Source organism: Acinonyx jubatus, chromosome B4 (genome assembly GCF_027475565.1).
Source record: "Acinonyx jubatus isolate Ajub_Pintada_27869175 chromosome B4, VMU_Ajub_asm_v1.0, whole genome shotgun sequence".
In the NCBI taxonomy this organism is placed as follows: Eukaryota; Metazoa; Chordata; class Mammalia; order Carnivora; family Felidae; genus Acinonyx; species Acinonyx jubatus.
Genome location: NC_069387.1, coordinates 115,726,545 through 115,749,078, shown reverse-complemented (window position 1 = coordinate 115,749,078; position 22,534 = coordinate 115,726,545). Strand labels below are relative to the sequence as shown.

At 40.5% G+C, this 22,534-nt stretch overlaps 1 long non-coding RNA gene across 1 annotated transcript in view; it reads right to left on the bottom strand.

Annotated features, from left to right (window-relative positions):
* LOC128316471 (uncharacterized) overlaps positions 1 to 22,217 on the bottom strand; it is a 102,927-nt gene extending 80,710 nt beyond the window's left edge. The window contains exons 1-2 of the long non-coding RNA XR_008300414.1: positions 22,049 to 22,217; positions 19,771 to 19,941 (exon numbers count right to left, since the gene is read on the bottom strand). This is a non-coding gene — a long non-coding RNA (uncharacterized LOC128316471). The remainder of the gene's footprint in view (positions 1 to 19,770; positions 19,942 to 22,048) is intronic.
* Positions 22,218 to 22,534: the final 317 nt, after the last annotated feature.

The window sequence follows — 22,534 nt, the reverse complement described above, 5'->3', positions numbered from 1 at the left end:
ATGGATAGATGAGATAGATGGAGATAATGGGGAGGTCTTAAGAGCTTTAGCAGAAAAATATAGAGTTGATGCTATGAGTAATAGAAAACACCAATAAATCCCTGAGCAAGGAGACAATTTGAGAAAAGTGGCATTTTAGAAAGACTGATCTGAAAAATAGAATAATCCAAGTGTGAGATCAGGAAGGAGTGAATTTGAGTTTGCCAAATGGTTGAACTAGAATGCAGAGCTACAAGAGTCAAAAGCACAGAGAGAAGTAACAATTTAATGCAATGACTGAGTGTCCTTTATGTGCCTGGAATAGTGCAAGGGGCTGAGGGGAAAGAGATGAAGGAAATATGATCCTGGATGACTAATCACCAAGAAGATGAAAATGAAGATGAGAGAGCTCTGCCATTGGTGTCCAAGTATGAGACCAGAAGTGGTGCCATCTCAGACCTCAGGTCAGAAGGGTGAGATACTTATTCCAGACATGTAAGTTGATGGGGGGACAACTCACTTTTTTTTCTCTCATCCCTTCATTAGTACTTATCTCTCTGGTAAGATTTTAAGCTTCTCCAAAAAAGGAGCCATATTGTTCACATCATTCAAGATGCTTTGGTCGGCATTGGAAGTAAAGAAAGAATATGATGAATACCTATGGTCAATTAACTAAATGTCATGAAATCCAACAGGAATTTCTTTTTAAACTTATTACAATAACCTAGTCTCTCTCTATTCCCTCATTATCATTTTATATTTCCTCCTACCTTTTCTCGATTCCTTCACAATTACCTCTCCACTCCTGCCGGGATTTGTTTCCTGCTGCTCCCGCCATCTGGCACACTGTTTTTGAGTCTCAGAGACTCTATCAATTTAGAAATATCATCTTTCTTATATTTCCAAAAAACTTAACATGAAGAAAGAAAGAACTGTATATTAAAGCTGAGGAGTATTTTAAGAAATACCATGTGGTAAGTGTTAGGAAGCTACATCATGTTGGTATTGATTTTGAAGTCCAGGGGCTCAGATTCCACTACTGGCTTTTCTGTCTTACACCTCTATCTTTCCCTTCTTTGTGCCTGAATTGTTCCAACCATAAGTGAAAAATACTTTGGTCTGATAAACTCTCACAAAGAAGAAATCCAGAACCCAGAACAGGCCTGAGCACAGAGTTGGGTTAACAAGAAAAATCATGACAGGTAGGAAGTAACTCTCCAGCACATCATTTCACAGGTGATTACAAATGCAGCACAAGAAAGGCAGGTGCTATTAAAATGGTGGACTGCCTGGTCAATAATAATCTATAGACAAAAGAAATGGGGACTAAAAGGACTTCTGAGGGGATGAAAACTGGGTTTCAATTCTGTAACAAACTAATTGATTGACACTAACTGCTAGAGTCCTGTGTTAAGCACTTTGGGTGTTCCAGGCTCATTAGGAATACAGTGCTGGACTAACCACCGACAATTTAGCACAAAGAAGATATAGGCAATGATGTGTGCTGTTAGGCCAGATGTGGTCATGTCCAAACCCCACCTTGATAATCAGCATGAACAGAGTAAGGGATGGAGTGAAATTCAGCTGTAAACCTTCTAGAGAATGCTACCTGTGAGAATCTAATCTGTGTTTCCTGAGTCATTACTCGGTGAAAGACACCATACTTTACTAAGGGAAGCCTTGTAGTAAGAGAGGAAGAGTACAAAAGAGAAAAATGAAAAGACCTGCAAGTCTACTGGAAGCTAGCTCTACAACCCAGGGTAAGACCTTTTACTCCGGATTTCTATATGTTTATCTGGAAATGGGAGAAAGGCACATACTTTCTCATACAAAATTCAACGGTTTTTTAATTGCCATTTTTGCTATTTCTTCTTCACCAAATAAATAAATAAATAAATACATAAATAAATAAATGGTGAATCTCATCAAAACATTTGGAACATTTTGGGGTAAACAAGTCTACCTTGAAGATGGAACACGTGCGTGATCATAGTGCAACAAAAATACCATCTATCTACTGGGCATTCTTACTTAGATCCAAATTTTTGTCTCTTTCCCCTTCTTATAAGTCATGCTATATTTATATCCCCCAAATTCCAGTCTTGAGAAATATGATGTTGACACTAATTAGTAAATGATTAACTACCATGTAGGTACTGAAAGAGCTTATGGCAAAAGGGATTATCATTGGTTCCCAGATTTCCAATTTCATAGATGGGAGGGTGCTAGAGACGAGAAAGAATTGGAGGAGAAAAGACTCACATATCTTATCTTGACAAATCAGGAGATGTCTGAATAAAGCTGTCTAGTCGAAATGTAAGTCTGAAGCTTAGGAGAAGAATCTGGGCCAGAGATAAAATTCAGGACTCATTGATATATTGATGATAATTGATATAATGAAAGTGGATTAGATCAACCAAGCAGGAAAGGATGCGGAGTGAGAAAAATAGTTTACTTAGGAAGAAAAAAAATGCCAGAATTTAACTGGTAAGCAGTAGAGGATGCCATGAAGAAAACCAAAAAGGCATACTCCATGAGGTGTCATGATAACCAGAAGAGTGAGGTTTCATAGAAGCCAACATAACAGATTTTGATGAAGTAATGTCAAACAGCAGAAAAATCCAGAGAGGGACTTAAGATAAAGTCAGAATGATCAGGTGATTAAGACACCTGTTAGCAAGAATTACTTCAGAAGAATAGAGTAAGCAGGCCCAAACACAAGTGAGGAAAAGAGTAATTTGCTTTTATTTAGAGGAACATGAGGGATTGTGGGGGTAAAGCACAAAAGACAGAAAGCGAAAAGCTAATAGTAAGTGTGATAAATTCTAAGTACTTGCTTTTTCCATTGCCTGTAACTGGATAAAGGCGGACTATTTTTTATTTACTGGCATGAGTCTATCAAAGGTTGACTCATTTCTGGAAGAACTGACATATCACGCTAAAGAAAATAACTTAGCATCTCAGAAAGGGGGAGCCTTCTAAATCCCATTCCCTTGTCTGCCGTGTTACATCTGTCAGGTTTTTAAACAGTCATTCAGCCTCTTTGTTGATCCATTTCCTTAGCTGTGGAATGGGAAAATAATTCCCTTTTAATTGGATCCTTAAGTGCTAAGGGCTTTTCAGACTGCCCAAGACTCAGCAGTGTTTAGAGACAATATCCTGGCTCAGAAATTTCCCAGCTACTTTGTCCTGATACTGAGAAAGCCACTTCTCTCTTCACTTGAACTCCTTAACTGGAATGCTCAAGATGTAAACTTCTTCTGGCAGGTTTGTTAGGCTTTGGACCCTCAACTATCTCCTTGGGTCTATAACATGCAAAGTAAAGTGGAGAACTGAAGAAATGACCCAGAGAATCCAGCCCCCAGCTTGAAGTTTGAACTTTATAAAACTAAATTCCTGCAGCATAAGCTAGGGCCTCCAGTTTATTGGGTCTGTGCAGGTTCATTTGAATTCTCTGTTTCTTTCCTCTTGAATTTCAGCCTCTACCGATTTTGTATCCCCCAGGAGCTGTCGTTAGTAGCCATATATCCTCTTGTAAATAAACCCAACTGTCTGCTGGAAATTTCCACTTGCATACCCAGCCATCTCACCGAATGCAATGCACCTAAAATCAAATTCATCAATCTCTCCCCCAAAACTGGCTTCTTCCCAGACTCTGTTATTTCTGTCAATTGACATCATTCTCCCCATCACCCTGGCTTAGATCCTCAGCATCATCCCTGTGCCCTCACTCTCCCTTGTCTTCTGTACCCACTCCCCAAGTCATAAAATTTTTCCACTGAGATACTGAAAGGCCTGACCCACCTGTCCCTTCTAGTTTCCAGTCTTTAATACTTCCCATGTGCCAGATATCATGCTGAACACTTGAACACTTGATAAACCTCACTTAATCCTCACGACAAGTTTAGGAAGAGGCTGATGGAATTTTCCCCATTCTGCAGATGAGAAACTTGTGGTTCAGAACTTGTAAGGTGACTGCTAGGCACTGACTGTTCACCTTCCCACAAAGCCCTATGTTGAAGCCCTGACCTCCAGTGTGACTACATGGAAATAGGTTCCCTGAGGAGTGATAAAGACGAAATGAGGTCGTAGAATGGGGCCTTAATCCAACAGGGTTGGTGCCCTAATAAGAAGAGGAAGAGACACCACAGCTCATGCTCATTCTCTCGCTCTCTCTCACTCTCTCCACCATGTGAGGATATAACAAGCCAAGAAGAGACTCCTCACCAGAAACCAAATTAGCCAGCACCTTGATCTTGCACTTCCCAGGCTCTACAACTGTGAGAAAACAGATTTCTGTTGTCTAAGACACCCAGCCTATGGCATTTTGTTATAAGAGGCTGTGCTGACTGAGATAGGGACCAGACCCAACCCACAGCGAGGCCACAGAGGTCAGAAATGGTCCAAAGCCAGGACCATTTCTCTTTGCAAAGCATGCCCTGAACCACCATGCTGCACAGCCCTGGTCAGCAACCTGACTCAGGCTTTCACCACCACAGAGGGAAGCTCCATAACAGCTTCCTGGCAACCGCTTTGCTTCAAGCCCTCCTTAGCCTCCTCCAATCACCTGTATGTCAGGTTCTCTCTCCTCAAACACCACCTGGATCAGATCATTCCTCTGATCAAAAAGCTTTTAGTGGCTCTCCACTAACTACAAAGTAGGTTTAATCTCTTTAAACAGGCTTCCAAGTTCTCTCCGAGTTGGCCCTCGTCTTCTTATCCAGCCCTAGGTCCCCTCACTGCCTACCCCCAAGGCACCCAGAGGCATGAATTATTTGTCTGTGAGTTCCAATAAGGGCAAGGACTATGTTGGCCCCCTCTCTGTATGACTAGTGTCTGGCACAGAGTAAATGCTCAATAAATAGCTATCGAGTGACTGAATTGGTACATGCTATTCACCTGGCCTGGATACACTCCATGTCCTCCCATCTGCAGTCTACCCACCCATCACGACCAAGGTCAGATCTACCTCCGTGGCACCGGCCTGTCCAGCCACCCCAGCTCACCATGATCTTGCCCTTCTCCAAACCCCTCCTCAAGTATTTTCTATCCCTGTGACCCACTTGACACAGACCACTTACTAGCATGAATCAACATGATCATTCACATTCAGGAATGTTCATTTTTGCATTGTCTGCAATAGTGAAACAATGGTAACAATTTGTGGCAAAGACTGCCAGTGCCTCCTAAGATCCCTTCCATTCTTCTTTATTAAAAAAACTCTAATCCTTAGCTGGGCCTACTGCCGCCTAACTTAAAAAAGATAAAAACAAAACAAAACACACACATATCCCAGCCTCCTTTGCAACTAATCATGGCCACAGGACTGAATTTTATTCGATCAAGAAAAGGCACACCTTCCTCTTCCATATCCTCAGTCCCACTGCCTAGAATTCAGGTGGGACTCTGGAACTCCAGCAGCCACACTGGACCGTAAGGACAAGGGCATACTAGGGGAGAAAAGAACTACATCTATCTTTCTACCTACCTATCCACTTACCTCTATGTGTACCTACTTGAGAGAAAAATAAATGGTATGTGCATTATATTTTTAAGTAAAAGGATGGATTTATGTATTACTTGCATAGCAAATGACAAAAAATTTTAATCATAAAAACGCTAATTTTTTCTACTTTGTATATATGTTGCTTCCTAAATAATCTTTTAAGCTTCTCAGAAGCAGAGATCAGAACTTCTGTTTTCTTTGTGTCTGCCACTCTCCCTAGCATGTAACAGATCCTAATATTTGATTGGCTAAAACCTGTCAGAATTTGTCAAACACTGACTATCTGTACAGAAACACTGAGGGTAAGTAGTGAGGGGGGGACTTAAAAAATGAATAACTTTGTATTTCATAGTCTGAAAGGCTACTACTCACTTCTCTAACCCTAACATCAGAGATTCTACACTCAATTAAATATTAATGTGTCTGACATCTTCACAGCTCCCTTCTTCCCACCTCCCACCAAATTTAATTCATGCATAAGCTAAAAATTAACTATTTTGAATTTTAAAATGAGAGGGAAATGTTGGTTATGGAGTTTAACAGCAACAGAGGCTGAACGGAGGAAAATAAAGACAAAAATGAAATGAAATGGAATTTGTTTATAACATGTGATTTGAAAGATGAAATTAACGCTCATCCACCAATTTACCAGGTTCAAACTTATTCTTACCCTATGTACTTATGCGCCAGAGGATGAGATTTCTAAGTATCAGTACTGGAAATCCATCCATATTTTGTGCCCTTCACCGGAAGACTTTGTTTGGGGCCCATCAAGAGGTAATGGGGCACAGCACAGAAGTTTATTGGAAAAACCAGCTCTTGTTTGTTTCATAATTATATACTTGACATTTGGAAACTCCTGCTTGTTACTAATCGCTTAATTAGGCGCTCCAAAGTTCATAAAAATCATAGGTTTAATTTCAACTTAAAAGATCCTTTGGTACATCTTGCGCTGCAATCTGGTCTCACCCATTGTACACGAGATCACGGCCTTGACAAATGATCGCTGATGATAACAGACCTTATTTAAAGGAGAGAAATCTACACACAGTGATGACCTGATTTTTTTTTTTTAATCTGTGTCCAGGGAAAGAAGGTGTGGAACAGATAAACAATAATGGCAAGAAGAAGGAAGAGGAGGAGGAGGAGGAGAGGAGAAAAAAACTAATTGTTGACGTTACATTCAGCAAATCATTAAATGAAGCTTCAATTAACGGAGATTTACATAAACAGTCTAGTGAGTGACCTTCAGGAAAATTACTACTAAGGCAAAGGCCTTTGCATATCTCTTTAGAGACGTTGGACCAGAGACAGACCTCAGCTGCCTGTCTTATTACAGGTTTCATTTAAATCACCAAGATTTTTCCTGAACTATCTATACCTCTTAGCTAAAGCAAGTGGCATATTTGATGAATTTTGGCAGTTATAAACACACATACACACAACACCCAAAGTAATTATGTCTAGGAGTACAAACTACATTTTGTTTTCTTACGAGCAGTCATTAGAGAAAATGAGGATGACTTTAACGGTGAAAATACTTTTGATAACAAAGGGTTTTATGAAAATGCAGAATATCACTTCAAGTCAGTATTTCCCAAAGTGAGTTACTAAAAACCCTGATTCATCAATATATGCTTCACACACACACAAAAAGAACTCTGTGGTCAAAAGAACATGAAATGCGATGCCTACTATATTCTCTCTTCGATATTTATGTTAACATATTACATTCTATAAGCATATTAAAGGCTCTAAAAAGCCATGCAATAAAGTAATCTATATAAATGTAACCAAATACTTTTTCCCAAAGTAACTTATATTACTATTCCACTTTGGGAAACTATGCTCTAAATCAATGGTCTCAGGTTGGGTTTTCACTGTGCATTTATAATCCTCAACTGACGCTACTTACTATGAAGGTTAGTTACCAAATTCTCACTGTGGTTAAAGCACTAAAAAGAACAAGAGATGAAGAAAGCAGGATCTTTGATCTCCAGGGGCTTACACTCCAGTAAAAAATCTAACATACATCCCACACTAAATGCATCATGGTTCACGGTATATGCAGGCAACAGTTGCCATAGTTAACTTGCACAGGAAAGGTTTCAGATTCTGTGGAATTTCAAACTGAATTTTAAAAAATGGATTGAATTTCATTTGGGAAGAGACAGAGTTTGGAAATAACGAGGTGCAAAGATAAAGGGGCAGGAAACTCAAGGTGTTCTGTAGGATGATGACTAATGGGCTAGTGTAGAGATTTCGGGTAAGGATCCTGTAGGCTAAGTGGCTGGAAAGCTCTCCAGCAATTTTAACTAGACTTCAGATTATGAGGTGCTTGAATGCAAGGCTAAGGAAGGTGGGAGTTATTAGGTAGGCTAGATAGAATAATCGTAAAGATAATATGATTAGAGCTCTGTACAGCATGGTTTGCAAGGCTACCCTCAGTATGGGAGTGCAGCAGCCTGAGGCTTCTCATCCTCTGCTTGGATCACAGCAATACATAATTGAAGATCTTAAACAAATCCATGTTACAAAGATTCAGAGTGGTATGTGTTTTATCAGAAATGTTCACAAGCAACCAAGAGACTAGAAAATTATGGCTTTGGAATAACACAGAAGGGGGATAAATTTCCTCTATCTTTCATAAATCCAACCTGATGGCAATACAAACGAGTAAACCTGAAATATCACCCTGGGCACTCCCACTGTCACTTGGGGTAGTAACCACGGAATAGCCCTGCAAAACTGACGAGACCAATTTCACCACTGCAACATTTATTGGTTACGAGAGGTTACCTTTATCCTTCAAAAGCCACACACTAGTAAAGATCTACATGAAGCAGAAAATTTCGTATCAGGAATCTGTGTGTTAAAAACAAACAGACAAACTGGCAACTTCATATACTTAAAAATGAAAACAGAAAACACGCAATTTTACATTTAAAACCCAATGACTGCTTGCTTTAGAAAAACAGTTTTACTACCACGACTGCCTTCACATCTAGTGGTACAGTTTAGGTAACCAGGAATCTATAATGGTGTTTGCTAGGAGGGTGAAACAGGTTGAAATGAGACATGGAAAAATTTTTTTATTTATAATTATAATAAAACACAAGTGGCAAGTTTCCCCAATACCCAGGATGGCTCTCCTCATACAGGAGGCTTTTCACTGGGATTTATGCAGCACTCTATGGAATTTCAAAACAACTGACCACTGAATATGTCTGAAGTCTGACTAATTAGAATGGTTGGTATAAATAGGAAGCTTGAGTTCACTTACATTACTAAGTAATTAAACATCACTCCTTTTTTAGTCCTTTTTGCTAAAAATCTTCCTACAATGAATTAATACATATTCCTGCTTGTTCAGTGCATTATTGAGATTAGTCATTTCCAAACTCCAAACTGGCACCAGACTGGCTATATCCAAATCACCTGGAGAGCTTCTGAAAAATGTAGATTCCTGGCCTGCTTCCACCCCCACACCCCACTCTCACTCTGATTCTGTGTGGGTCTAAATGAAGTTCCAGAGATATTCTTTAATGACTCAGGTTTGTGAAACCTCAAATCTAGATGATAATCAGATGTTTCTTAGATGTTTCACAGTATCAGAAGGGCCATGAAATCTCAAGATTTTATGTCACTACTGTGACAAGGACCGTGCTAGGTAGATACCAAACCCTTTTCCCTTTTATTCCTGGGCACAGAGCTGGACTACATTTCCCAGCCTCCCTTGCAGTTGGGTGGGGTCATATGACTAAGTCTCAGCCGTTGGAATGTGGACAGATGGACTGTGTACCACTTCTAATCCTGACACACCCCGCCCCCCAATCTTCCCAGAGAATCTTCCAGTTTAGCTGCCTTCCTTTGCTTGACAATCAGGATCCTTAGATTCAGTTAAAAAACGGTGAGATTGTAGAGGAATATCAGAGCCACAAGAAAGAAAGAGTCCAGGTAACTGAATTTAAGATGCAGGGACCCTTTGTTGCTGCCATTAGTTTACCCTTACAAGTACAAAACCCTTAACATTTTTACAGCCTTGGTTGTTGATTAAACATTTTGAAACCATAAAGAGATATACTTACATTCCAACATCTTACTAGGCATACTTAGATGTTAGGCATAACATCTAAAAGGCACAGAACCATAGGAAATATTTAACATTTAAAATAAAATCTGATATGAGCTTGTTTTTCTGTTGTTTTCTTCTTTCTAAAAGTGGAGTACAAAAAAAAATCTGGTTAATTGAGAGTTCCAGGTAATGAGATTTCAATTTAATAAGGTTTTATAACAGTTACAGGAATAAAAACAAAATATAGCAACTAATAAATCTGAATTCTCAAAGACCAAAAGAACACAAAATAAAAGGCTGTGAAATTTCAAGACTTAATAGAATCACACAACCAGAGAAGTATTCAAAAGGTCATGATATTTATTTACTTTTGAAAAAATCTGTAGGAAGAAATTCTACCACTGAGCTCATCATTGTCATCACCTTGGAGGTGGTTTTACAATATAATGTTGAGAGGACAAGGTTACGAGTTAGAGGTGGGTCTACATCCCAGCTCTTCTGCTTAGTACGTGAAAAACCTGAATAATCCAAGGCTCCCTCTCCCCATTTGCACAGTGGTGATATTACCTACTTCGTGGGTTGCTATGAAATTAAAATGGGCTTTCAGGCAATATATGGCACACCGTAAATATTTAATGCTTGCTTAATATAGTATTACTATAGTATTAACATCACACTAGATTATAGCTGCCCCCATTACTACTGCTGCTGTCTCCCTCCAGCCACCTCTCCTGCAACAGATCTTAGTTGCAAGGTTTTTTGGTGGGTTTTTTGTTTTGTTTTGTTTTGTTTTGTTTTTGAACAACCAGTTATTGTCTTCATGCATAAGGAAGATCAGGAGCCACAGCTTGCTAATTCTTATCCCAAAAGAAAGATGAGGCTGATGGTAGCTATGCCTGGAATTCTATATGGGTAAACACTGTTCTTGTAAAACTACCACTAGTGTGCTAATATCTGCACTTCTCAATCCTTTTTCTGCCAACCATGAAGACCAGTGAGTCCTGAGCAAGGATCATTGGTGCCTGACGCTTCTCTAAAAATGGTAAAACTCTGTCGATTCTTGGAGACAAGGGGAGGGCTGCCTGTCATGGTCATCCAATCTCAGCAAGCCTGAGCTGCAGGGGCCCTTCTTCTCACAGCACCTCACAAGTGCAAGTCCACAAGAGGGAGCACAAATCATTTGATGGAATGCACCCTCCTCTCTCCACCTGGACTGCCCGAGGCAGCAGGGAGAGCCTGCCCCCGCATTGCTTTTGATAAGCTAGTGAGGAGACCCTCAGTTTTCTAAGTTTTAGTTTGAAAATTGAATTCAGGAACTTGTCAACTCTGACAGCAGAGCTTTAACGTTCAGTTCAAAAACCATCTGCTTGTACTTTATAAAACCCAGCTTCTGACTTCAGAGCAGTAGGATTTTTCAAAATCTTCACTTCGTCGGGAAAGAAAACTTCAGTTTTCCTTCCTTCCAATTAAACTTGGGTTCTTTATGAAAGCCATTACATTTTTCTCCCTCTTCCTACCTAATTCTTCCCCCCAAACCACCTCTTTGAGCTCACAGAACTCAGTCTTACATTTCAAAAAGCAAAGCTGAGACTTTTGGGGAATGTGGACCCTCCTCATCAGCAAAGACTGAGAACAAAAATAGATAATACACCCGGGATTAATCGCCAATCAACATGTTCAACTGACAGGATTTATGACACTTGAGGTTTTAAAAATAATAACAAGCAAAGCCTGTGGGAGAAACGACTCCATACCTTGAAGTTACAAAAGTCACACCTGGCAGCAGAGACCTCCATCAAAGGCTATGTATTGAGAGGTAAAATTACTGGGACTCAAAGGGATGGGTCAGAACCCTACACAGGGCAGGAAACCAAAGGTAAAACCACGATCCAATGACAGATGGCAAAGTCCTGTCAATTCCAGGGAAATTACACGGTGAAATTCATTTCTGACATTTCATTCACACAAGAATAACAGGACCCTGAAGTTAAACAATGACATTCTGAAAGGAAACACCTCCGCAGATGACGCTTCTTGCATAGTTCAGCCTTCAGGGCATACACCCAAACCAGAATTTCATAGGGTTCAGGCGTGTGTGGGAGGAGGTGAGGGGGGATGGAAATGCAGAGAGAGCAGAGAAATGAGGAAGAAGGGGAAGACAGCCAACACCTAAGCAAAGGGAGGATACAATGACAATTCATTTCTACTCCCTCCCAAAGGACCTGAACCTTCACTCTATAGATTTTTTTTAAGTGACATTTGAAAGGTGCTGCAATCATCCATTCATTTGGGTTCTGTATGGCCTTTAAATGTAATATTTCAACTGAGAGTTCAAGCTGCTGGGGAGTTGAGATGTTTTCATGAAAAGTAACCAAGCCAGACAGTTCCTATTGTCAAGAAGATCCTGTTGAAGGGGAGAAGAACTAAAATTAGCCACTTTGGCTAATTTTATCACTCAGGCCCAGGGGCACAGGTTTCCAGACTGTTCCACTCTTCCTAGCAGGAAGGTATTGAAGGAAGCAGTCCTTAGATACTGGAGAAATCCAGTATGTGCTTCCACACATGGTTCGGAGACGCGGGGGAGGGGGGATCGTATCTCAGAGAAACAAAGTTAACAAAGTTAAATTCTTTTTAGTGACTGGCAACTCAAGAAAAACAGAGCCCTTTTATTTTTTTTTAGGTTTTTATTGAAATTCCAAAGGCAGGATAGATGATATTCTAAATTCTAGTTGCTAATTTCTGTCTTATTGTCATCCATTTGAATGATGATCATTATTACTTTTATTAAGATTTATTTTAAATTTATTTTCAAATGGCTTCAACAATGATTTTAATTAAATATTACTAACATATACTGTATTAGAAATCAATTCTTAAAGTATAAAAAGCAACAGAAAGGATTCCTCATCTTACAGAATAATACATGCACGTGCACGCACACACACACCCCTCCAAACAGTTCACTTTTGTTTTCCTCTGCTTTAGAGAATAAACACAATTGCTTGCAATTCCAGTCATACTGAGTGGCCCGTGTGCCCTCCCTTTACCCTAGCATATGCATAACTGTTTCAAAAAGGTGATTACACACACATCTTTCTTCCCACTGAAGCAGCAGATTGGGGAGACTGAGTTTCCCCCGTGTGTCTCAGAAACACAAAACAGGACATTTAATTTGTTTAAGTTTCCAGAGCAATTTACCGGAGACAAAAATAAAATACCATGGCATTTTGCTGGCATCTTAAAAAAAGAAACTCTCTCTGAGAAGTACAATGAACCTCATGAGATCTCCAACATGAGTCTTCTATTTGTATGCGCACATATTTTTATAATTTTGTTCACTGAAGAACAGATTAACATATTCCAACCCATGCACACAGTGAAAGAGGAACTTCCAAGAAAACAGATCTTTTACGGGGTAGCCTTGAAGGTTACCAACAGCTACACAGGCCCAGGCAGCTATCCACACTGGCCTATCCCAGCCTCTGCAATCAAGAGACTCTGTTCCCTGGATCGCCTTCAATTGAAAACATTTGTTCCTATTTAATGGCATACAGCACCATACCAGCATCAGCTCTGAGTTTTAAAATCTTTGAAGAAAACTCCTATGCCTGTGATTAAGGTACGGCCATCTATGCTTTCGTTATTTTAAATGAAGCTTGAAATGAGAAGAATGATTTTTCTAAAAAGAAATCATTCATCTGCAGCTCATGGCTTCTACACTGCATATGGTACCCAAGGAGGTCAAAGGCAGTCATTGTTTTAAAAATACTAGGTCTCTACTCTTTGTATTTGCACTGATCTGCTGCCATAGATGCCCTGCTGTCTCGGAAAACTTTCTCTGCTTGGGCGTGAGTTCTCAAGCTCTTTGTTGGCATGCTGATTCTCCTTACCATTGCAATGATAGGTCAGCATAAAACCCCTCAAATGTATGGGGTTCTCTGTTCCACAGCTTCTGCTAGCTCTAACTTGACCCCCAACTACCACATAGCTATTTAATAACCATAAGGAGGATTTGTAAGGCACCATCTAGTTAAGAGGTATCACTTGACAACACACGTATCTAAACAACTGTCAGCCCTTCCACGTCAGTTCGGAGTTCTTTAATTGCAAACAATGGAAAATGACTCAGGCTAATTGAAGCAGAGAAACGCTGTATCAAAAGAGTATAGGAGTCCCAGAGTAGATGTCCCAGAGGAGATGTAGCACAGAAAAAAGTAGAAGGCTAGAAAGGCTTGAAGTCTAGCGAACAAGAACAACTGGATAGTCTTAACTGGGAACTGCTACTGGAATGAATGAGTCCTAGTCAATACCCTCGTCATGAGGGTGTTGCTTAGACCACATCGCTGATTTTCGAGAGTCTCAAAAGGTCAATTCCACTTGGCTTATATCAAGGTTTCTCACCTCTGCATAACTGACATTTTGGACCAATAATTCTTTGTTGTAGAGGAACTGTCCTGTGCTTTGTAGAATACCTGGCAGCATCTCTGGCCTCTACACACTAGATGCCACTAGCATTACCTCTAGTTGTGACGACAAGTTCTCCAGACATTGCCAAATGCCCCCCCCCCCCTCAACCCTGGAGGCAAAATCATCCCCAGCTGAGAAATGGCTTAGACTGAATCACAAAACTGTCCATCTGATGACTTAGGAAAGGCCACTCCCTTGATGTAAAATAAAATCCCAGAAGACAAAGGCAAGGTAGGTAAGTCTCCCAAAAAGGAAGTCAGGATACTATTCCCCAAAGATAAGAGAATTAATGCTTGCCATCCATTTCAACACCTGTACGCAGAAAGTTGAAGAAGATTGTTTTCTAGCCCATGTATTCAGAGAACAAGAAAAAGAAGGTGGAATTTAATACAATTCCAAAAACAGACTGTAGGAAAAGCAGTCCATCAGAATGGTGCACTACTAGTCCCTCACAATGCTGTGCATTCATTTCCTGCAAAAGCACAATCCGAGTAAAGTGGGTGTTCTCATTTTCATTGAAATGCTCCATGTTTCCCTATCTGTTTTTAAATCCTGCCAGATCTTTTTCCAACTCTTGGTATCTATGGACTTGTGGTAATTGACATGGCTAATTTAAGGGAAACTGATTCCAAATCCCAGAAAACACCCAACGCATCTCTGTATTAATTAGTCAGTTAACTCTGTTGGTTCCAACATGGTGCTAATGAGACCAAAGACATGAATCCAATCCTCATGCCATATGGGCTTGTTCCACAGCCAGCCCGGAGCCCCACTCCAACCAGCCAACTGATAGATAGATGTATATGGCTGCTGGCAGGAAGGGGGGAAGGAGAGAGGATGGAGGTGTCCAGACAAATCCATCTCCACTGCTAGCACAGCCCGTGTGGCACATTCTCCCAGAAAAGGGGAGAGAATCCTCATGGAATCCAGAGCACAGCACATCCATCATGGTGCCTCTTTCCTAACACCCCCACGTATAATGCCGTGCCTTTTCCTCTCCCCTTTCCAGCTCGTACCTACTCATATTAAGTTCCTTTGCTGCTGCTTCTCCCTCCTGTTCATTACCATTTCTTAAAGATTGGAGTGCAGAACTTCATCTCCAATTTGCACTGACTCTAAATTCCCTGATCCTACCATCAGCAGCAAGTCTGGGCTTGTCTCTTCTTCCATTATTATTTCTGACAGCCCCAAAGAAATCACTTAATATTCATTTCAGCCTCCTTTTTCAGACAGTCTTAAAAATCAATTTCAAAATTTTTCTTCTTGATCCTGTCATTTAGCACTGAAATGGCCCAAACTGATTACTTGGGGAGCATTAGCGTTTCTCCCTTCTCCCCCCTTGATGTCAGACTCTGTGAGTCTGTTCTGGTATAATTTGGTTTGGTTTTTAGTTCAGGGTGGTTGTTTTTCACTGAGAAACATGATTTTTTAAGCTACATTTGTAGAACAATTATCCTTATTAAAAAAAACAAAAAACAAAACAAAACAACAACAAAAAAAAACAGCACTAAAGAATAGGCCAAACCCTTTGGCTAGGAGAAAAATCAGATTCAATGGGTGAAGAAAGAAAAAGAGAAGTCTTGAAATTCAATTACTCTAAACCTCCAAGAGTGCCATGTGAAAGCCTCTACTTTCCAAACAGTAAATTAGCAACAGTAACATCATCTTATTTATTAATAAAAAGGAGAAGTTCAAATCGCCATTCATGATAAGACGCTGAAAGCTGCAAGGAAGCCAAGAATGGGAAGAAAAAGGTCTGAAAGGGAAAAAAAGGGAAGGGCAGCTTTTATAAAGAAGAAAAAAGTTCTTTGTCTTTGCTGCCATTCTGTGAATAGTCTAGAGAATTCAGTCCATTATTATTGTCGCTGCCCTTCTTCCTTGCCATTGTTTTGCTTTTTCGGGTTGTCTTTAATTCTCCAAGTAACATTATTAGAGAAATGGAGAGGTCAAAAACCACCAGGAGGACCAGGGTGTGGGGGGGCTTGGGAACAGAACTCAATGAAACGTGTCCAGAGCATTTTATCCCTTAGCCTGTGTTTTCTCTTCTTAGCAAGCAGAGGACGGTTTTAAAAGTAAGAAATGCTGCAGACATGACATTAAAAAAAAGCCCTGGACCATGCAAAACAGTCCTCCAGCTTGATAACCGTAACCAGTCTTTGCTCTTAAGAATCACTCTGCTATATTTGTAATTTCACCAGCTTGTTATTTATATTGTCACAGTATCTTCACAGACATCCCCCCTCCACGACTCTCACTTGAGAAAGGAAGTATCTGCTAAAACGATGAGGGAACAAAAGCCATCGGCATGAACTGCAAGAGAGAAAACAATTGGATTTTTCTTATAGGATCAAAGAGTCAAAAATCATTCTTTCTGGGACTGTGGAACATCAAACATTGGGACTTAAAAAGTGTCACCTCAGGAATTAACAAACAACAGAGTGTGCACCCAGCCCCAAACCATTTTCTGAGACTGAAGACAAATTGTAGAAACCCGTCCACATCACAGCAAATGTAATCACACAGACTTTGAAAGGGCACAGTGTGTCTGGTGATGAGAGCACCCTCTATCTTTTCTGCCTACCAAACATGCGACCCTTCTATGTATACCAAGTGTCCTTCTAGCGCCACCAGGAGGCCACTTACACTGTGCCATGGTACTGTCCCGGCTTTTAGGCGCTGATTCTATGACGTCAGCCCATGACTCCAATGGACTGAAAAATCACCTCACATAACCAAGGGATAGTGACAGTACTACTGGCTGAATGTTTACTGAGCCCAGTAATGCACCTCACTTCCCCTGCAACACTGCCGCTGACTAGGAATTCACTCATCTACATGGATGTGCAGTTAGCCAGGGGATACTTTGATGAGAAGGGGAAAATGAGATCTGTTAGATTACTGACCTTTTTTTTTTTAAAATAAATGACTCATCTTTGAAGACTGTGAAAGTCGCTGCGAGAAGAAAAATTTTAATAGAGATCCCGAACTAAGGCATACAATAAGAACAGATGAGTTCTGCAATCACACCCAGAATTCTTCTGAAAGTTCTGACAGACTTCAAGCAAAGCCAACAGAAGAACATCCACACTTTCAAAATTAGGTTATGATTCACTTTACCAAGGGTCCATTTATTTCACGAAGGGATTGGCTTCTAAATTCTTACAAATAACATTAGCTCTTTAAATGCATTTCTAATTGCATTAGAATTATAAATATTTCAAACTAGTCTCAACTGTCAGAAACAGAAAATCTGAACTACTCATGCAATTAACACATATCTGTAGGCTAACAGGACTAGAAATGGGACCCTGTGTGAGAATGACACACCCTTAATCTAACGATGCCACACTTTCAGTTTATCGGTCTTCATCTCTCATTTCCTTACAATGCTTCGGCATTTACAAACTGTCTTTGATTCTAATGAAACAAGTGTAATGTAAACCCAACGCAGAATCACATAGCATTTTCACTGGCAGGTGACCATTAGACGTCACGTAACAAAACCTCCCTCTAAGGTTCAAGGTCCCACAAGCACATGCCTGATAGCCTCACTTAAACACAACCGCTGACAGGAGATGGCTACTCTTCAAGTCTCTTATACTTCATTCAACGTCAATGGCACAGGATCTCATACAGAACAGTTAACATTTACAGATGACTATGTGATATTCTATGATATATGAATGGGGGGACAGTTAAGAGGAAAACATTTTTATTATAGTCACCTCTGTTCTGCTGAGATGGTTTCCTGATTCTTCCATTTCAAGTATTCTACGTAACTTCACCTTTTGAATCCTTTCCACCATACCATCCTCAGATTACCTAAGAATGCCATTCTTCATATAAATGCAGTCATATGATATGCATTATTTTGTGTCTGACTTCCTTTCAACATAATGTTTTGAGATCCAACCATGTTGTTACACTTATCAGTAGTTCTGTTTTTAAGCTAATAGTCCATTGTATAAGTATATTAGAGTATGTTGTTTTCTGTTAATGAGCATCTGACTTGTTTCCAGTTTTTGGCTATCATTAATAAAAATGCTCTACACATTTGTTCATAAAAAAAAAAGAAAGGGAAGGGGTAGCCACCTGGAGTTCCCACTTCGGCTCCTCAGCTGTACCATCAAAGGATACAAAAATGCTGATTCGAAGGGGCACATGCACCCCAAGTTTATAAAAGCACTATCAACAACAGCCAAAGTATGGAAAGAGCCCAAATGCCCACTGATTGGTGAATGGATAAAGAAGAGGTAGTGTATATACACAACGGAATATTACTCAGCAATCAAAAACAATGAAATCTTGCCATTTGCAACAACATGGATGGAACCAGAGGATATTATGCTAAGTGAAATAAGTGAGTCAGAGAAAGACAAATACCTTATGATTTCACTCATATGTAGAATTTAAGCAACAAAACAGATGAACATAGGGGAGGGGAAGGAAAAATCAAATAAGATACAAACAGAGAGGGAGGCAAACTAAAAGAGACTCTTAAATACAGAGAACAAACTGAGGGTTGCTGGAGGGGAGGTCATTGGGGGATGGGCTAAATGGATGATGGCATTAAGGAGGGCACTTGTTGGGATGAGCACTGGATGTTATATGCAAGCAATGAATCACTAAATCCTATTCCTGAAACCGTTATTACACTGTATGTTAACTAACTTGGATTTAAATAAAATTTTTAAAACGAATGGCAGCACCAAAAATCCCAAATACGATAAATTTCTTGAAAATCACCTATCAGATAACAGTAGCACATCCACTGACCTAAGGAAACACTGAGAGTGCCTTAAACCTCATGGAGAAAGAGCTCTCTGAATTTCACAAACGTCCTCAACGTTTAAGTCTGGCATTCTCTAACCTGAGAGCGGATCCCGGTCAACAATTCTGCAGGCTAACAATTAATTGATAACTCTTTGGGGAAGGCCTTTGCGGTCGAACGTTAGACTAGTTACTATGATGGAATAGAAAAAAAAATCTATCAGACGTGGTTCTTCACCATCTCCTCTCTCACTGGGGAGACAAAACTAACACACAAGGCTGAGGAATAAATCCTTAAACTAACCTTTGGTTTTTTTAATTGAAATAGAAGAGGGATAATGCATGGATTTGCTAATAATACTTCTGTGCTGTACATATTGGCCTTGAATGGCTCGTCCGTGGCTTAATCTGACTTCAGGGACATTTCATCAAGGCCTCTCTGGACTCTTCCACATGTTCAGCTGATACCACTTCCCAAGCATGGTGTCTTACAGAACACACTGTTGGGTGGCTGCTCTCTTTCCCATTTTATACAGAGCAAACATGAAAGTTAAACACTTTCAACACCTATCCTGTATTAGTTTCCAAAATTTTCCATGCCAACATGGAAATAAGCTTCCAAAAAGCTAAAAAGCATCTTCATATAAATAGATGTCAAGCAGCTTTAAATACTTACAGTCCCTCTCGCACTCTTTTGCCAGTTTATTTATGTGTAATGTTAACAAGGGGAAGAAAAAAAACAGGAAAGGAAACAGGAAACGTAGCTCAAAGCGAGCTGCAAGTGAAAGCTTGAAAGAAAACATAGGAAAGACATACAGCAGTCCCCTCCCCATCATACCTATGATCGGCACAGTAAGAGATGAACAGCAACAACTAATAAAGTAAAACAATTATCACAATATACTGTAATGACAGTTAGAGGTCTCCCTCTCTCACACATACAAAATACTTTATTGTCTTGCACTGTACTCACGCTTCTTCCTCTTGTGATGATGTGAGATGATAAAATGCCTACGTGATGAGATGAAGTGAGGTGAATGACGTAAGCGCTGCGACTTAGCACTAGGCTCCCGCTGACCTTCTGACATTTCATCAGAAGGAGCATCATCTGCCTCAGGACACAGCTGACCGCAGGTAACTGAAACTGCAGAAAGGAAAAACGTGGATAAAGGGGAACTACTGCATGTAAATCATTTGCATGAACCCTCAATTTTCCCTCTTAAGCTTCCCAGGATTCCATTTCACACTAAACACAGCAGAGACAGCTGAGACAAAGCGGGGGGGAGAGAATGAATCACTTAATGTACATTCTAGAAGAATATAACCCTATTCTTTTCTGAGAGAATTCATGTCAACTTCCCCTCCTCTGCAGATGAATAAAAGCATTTTTAAATAAAAAGTTGCCATAAATTTTGATGTTGCAAATAAATCCTCCAGATGTTTTGTGTAGTTTCAGAAGTAAAAAGCTTCCAAAGCATTTACTCTGAACATAATAGCAGACTCTACAAGAATACATCGGGCACTAAACCCAAAATGGTATTATATGAAACATACAGCATATTTCACAGTTTTTTTTAAGGAGACTTGGGACATTGAGAGCAATCTCTTGGGAATACAAAGTTAGGCTACAGCAAATAAACTTTTTGGTATTTAAAAAAATTAAATGCTTAAATGCCTGGATCTGTTTAGAGTTATTACTTAAAACCGGAAAGAATTAAGACAGATTTTTAAGTCGGGGGGGGGGGGGGCAAATTAATGTTGGTTTTAATTCTTCACTTTATAAGCACCTATTTATAAATGTTAAATAATTGCTGAAAATAGAATACCATAACATCTAAATGAACATTAAAATGTATTAGGTAATAATATTTTGCATTTGGGTTCCAGAAACCACAATTACAGACTAAAGACTCCCTTACTTGACACAGAAAAAGGAATTTGAAAAGAAAAAAAAAGAAAGAAAAAGAAAAAAAAATTTTGAGACAGCTGTGCCCTCTGGAGGTGGCACTTGGGAATTGAATAAATCGTCCCTAAATTGGTAACAATGACTTTCCTAAAGAATTGAACAAGCACTTGCAAATGCAAAGAAGGCTTAGAAGGTTTCATCCATGTTCCTTTCTTTGTGTCAAACCAGTTTTCAATGAATATTAATTTAGAATTTCAATTTAGAAATGTTCAAATGGGCACAAAACATTTTGGTAGAAGGGATTAAAAGCTTGTGTTCGATATCTGGAATACAATGATTAGGAACATGCTGAATATTACAAAAAGAAAGAACGGTAGTTCCAAGTCAAATATCCTGAAACCTCTTTTGGTGAACTGCCTGAAAGCAGACAGCCTACGCTCTTCAAAACCGTATTTCCCAACACTCTGGGACAGAACCAAATCATCCAGACTAGTCAGTGCATATCCTATCTTCTCAGACTAATTCACCACCTCTCCTTCACTTTTCTTTTGACCTGTCTTTTTATAGTTCATTATTAATAAATGGAGCTATATTTCCCCAACTAGGGAATATATTGTTCCAGTGGGAGAGGAAATACGTATTTCCTGTTGGGAGTTTTAGAAATAGAAATTAATAAAGTTGGCTTAGTGTGTGTGGAATTTCAATAGGATTGAAACATACATATATATATGTGTATATATATATATATATATACACACATATATAGATATACACACACACACATAAAGAATGTAATTATGGGTGGGGGGAGTCAAAAACAAAGCCACTCAGTAGTACTTAACATGAAAACCAGAAAAAAGCCACTACTTCTAAAGATGAGAATTAAGACATCTCGATGGCAAAATCTGCCTTGGATGTGGGTGAGTGTTGTGTCTTTCTGAAAAAGTGGTGGGAAAGAAATGAGAGAGCGACTGAGTAAGACTGATGCGCGGGGAAGGGAGAGAATTTAGCTACTATCTGTAGGGAGCAGAGGAGAATCTACCCAAGTATCAGCGGGATGTGATTCTCTACAGCAAACAGGTTCCCTGGTGCCATCTGAGTGCGTGGCCTTTGGACTGCCACGTGGAACTGGAACCGAAGGTTCGAGAAGAAGGAAGCAGAGAAGGTCTTCCTGGCTTCCAGTGAATCCGGGCCACACTTGCATCTCCGGCTCTGGCCCTCTGTCCAAAGGCAACTTCACTCTCAAACCCCACTTCCTTCCTCCTCCCCAGGGAGAAGAGAAGGGCCCGAGTTACTAGAACCCGGCTCTCAAGCCAGCTTCCACTTGTTTGTGGTTCCAACCTACCGGCGCAATTCTTAACTCAAGTTCTCCTGCCCCTTGGCCAGCCCTTTCTCAAAGTGCGCCTCCTCCCCCGACGCGCACTCCTTAAAGAGGCCCCGGACAGTGCCCCTGAAACTCACGGCGATATCCAGGTCCCACTGCCGGGTGCGCGCGCGGCAACCCCAACTATGAAGCTACCACGTGAAGGACGGCGGAGAGTCGGGGCCTGCGCGCGCACGCCGCGCGTGGCTTCCCGCCTCCCTCGTCCGCGCACCTGCCCGTCCGCCCGTGGGCCGCAGCGCCACCGGAGCGCCGACAGAGGGCGCCCGAGGCCGGTCTCGCCGCCCCAGGCCGAGGCCGGGCAAGCAGCCTGCCTGGACCAATGCGGAGTGCCCCTGTGGAGCCAGGGAGATGGCAGCGTCAGCTAAGGAGTAAGGGACATTGGGCTTCGGCATAGGGGACGACTTTCTGAACTTATCTGAACCTCAGACTCCTCATCCAAGATATTAA